The sequence below is a fragment of the Macrobrachium rosenbergii genome, chromosome 5 (assembly GCF_040412425.1).
Source record: "Macrobrachium rosenbergii isolate ZJJX-2024 chromosome 5, ASM4041242v1, whole genome shotgun sequence".
NCBI classification, from domain to species: Eukaryota; Metazoa; Arthropoda; class Malacostraca; order Decapoda; family Palaemonidae; genus Macrobrachium; species Macrobrachium rosenbergii.
This window is the reverse complement of record NC_089745.1, coordinates 20,094,325-20,096,824: the sequence shown is the minus strand read 5'-3', so window position 1 is coordinate 20,096,824 and position 2,500 is coordinate 20,094,325. Positions and strand designations below refer to the sequence as shown.

The window sequence follows — 2,500 nt, the reverse complement described above, 5'->3', positions numbered from 1 at the left end:
GCTGACGTAAAAATAGGGCACAGTATCGTAATAGGTACTGTATTTGCCATACTAGCGCATTTACAGTAGGTAAGTAGGCTACGCATACATTTTACCCCTAATTCATGGGATGACATTTTCTTTTTTACTTACAGAATAAAAGATGTTTTCTCTGCATCACTAAGTAAACTTTATAAATCACGGTCATAACGAAGGTACATAACTCAGTAAAATAGAGAAAACATGTACGTAATGTTCGCAGAGGTTATGGGTAAAATTCAATCAATTCAAAATTATGTACTGTACAGGTAAAGATGTACAGAGAAAAAATATATAGTAAAAATGTGTGTGAGCGGTAACTACGAATGAGAGAGAGAGAAATACATATGCACATTAAAAATACTGGACTGTAATACAAATTTTCCATACCGATTTTAAACTTAAAAGTATGAAAACTTATAAAATACTTCAAAAATTAAACAAACACTTTCTGCAGGGGTATCACATCTTTGAAAAGTGCAGTAACTTTGCGAAAAGGTATCACATCTTGTAAAAGTACACTAACTGTACGTGCTGTAATTACATGTAATACAGATTACACCAGCATTTTTCTCCGAGGTTAACAGTGTAATTTCCACAGAATGACAATACAACTCTTAGTTATGTCTCTGATATGCTTTAGTGACTGAACAACTTTATTTCAATGTCATGTGAGGTCCTAGTGACAAAGACTTTGCGAATGAGCATAATACAGTAACAGTACTTCCTTTGTATCATATTTATGTACAAAAATATAAATACAAATTTTCCGCAATGATTTTTACACTTAAAAGCATGAAAACTTATAAATGTACTTTCTGCTGGGGTATCCTCTCTAAAAAGTGCAGTAACTCTACGAATGGGTATCACATCTTGTAAAAGTACACTAACTGTACATGCTGTAACTACCTTTGTATCATATTTATGCATGTATAAAAATATAAATAATACATTTTCATACATAATTAACACATAAAGGCATGAATACTTATAAATTATTTCAAAAATTAGACAAACACTTCTGCAGGGTTTCTCGAGGATTTCGCAAATGTTGCGTCTGTGAAAGAATCGCGTATGCCAATTAGTTAGGTTCCAATGAAAAGTTCATATGTCTGTGAATTCACGCAACTCGAATCGTTAAGATCACGGTATTACTGTATACATACATCATATATATATATATATATATATATATATATATATATATATATATATATATATATATATATATATATATATATATATATATATATATATATATATATATATATATATATATATAATACACTGTATGTATTTTTATATAATACAAATATCAATATATATATATATATATATATATATATATATATATATATATATATATATATATATATATATATATATATATATATATATATATATATATATATATACACAGTAAACCCCTTATTCATTGCGTTCTCATGATTTATAACTCACGCATTCATGGTTTCTCTGTGGAACATATCTAGCCATTATTCACGGAAAATTCACCCATTCATGGTATTTTTCACTGAGAAATATTCACTAATTACTGTATTTTTCATATAATTTTCATGAATAAATGCACTTTTTGTGATAAAACTATTAAAATACTCAGGTATATGCATTTTTACAGGGTTTTTCTGTGTTTAAACTATCAAAATGGGCAGTTCTATGTTTCTTTAGCGGGGATTTAAGTATTCGCGGATTTTAGCTATTTGCAGGGGGGTGTGGGACGCATCCCCCACAAATACGGGGGTTCACTGTATGTATGTATGTATGTATGTATGTATGTATGTATATATATACATACAGTGAACCCCCTTATTCGCGGGGGATGCGTCCCACACACCCCCGCGAATAGGTCAAATCCGTGAATGCTTAAAACCCCTCTAAAAACACTGTGAACTGCCCATTTTGATAGCTTAAACCAAGAAAAACCCTGTAAAAATGCTTATACCTGAGTATTTTAATAGTTTTGTCACAAAAAGTGCATTTATTCATGAAAATTATATGAAAATACAGTAATTAGTGAATATTTCTCATTGAAATATACCGCTTTTCCGCGAAAAATTTTTTTCCACAGGGTTTAAATGGCTAGATATGTTCCACATATATGGTATATGTTTATATATATATATATATATATATATATATATATATATATATACAGGCAGTCCCCGGTTTACGACGGTTCCGCTTATTTACGTTCGAGGTTACGACGCTTTTCAAATATATTCATCAGAAATTATTTCCCGGCTTACGACGCATGTTCGGGGTTATGACGCCGTGACGCTGATCCGATGGAAGAAATTTGGCCCCAAAATGGCAGAATAATCATAATTTGAAGGTTTTTTGATGTAAAACTCAATAATAATGCAGTTTACGTCGTTTTCAATGCACCCAGAGCATTAAAAGTAAGGTTTTCTTATGATTTTTGACGATTTTCCAGTTTATGACGATTTTCGTTACGACACTT

At 30.5% G+C, this 2,500-nt stretch overlaps 1 protein-coding gene across 1 annotated transcript in view; it reads right to left on the bottom strand.

Moving 5' to 3' along the window:
* The window catches only part of LOC136838573 (low-density lipoprotein receptor-related protein 1-like), a 496,729-nt gene that overhangs the window by 208,745 nt on the left and 285,484 nt on the right, over positions 1 to 2,500 (bottom strand).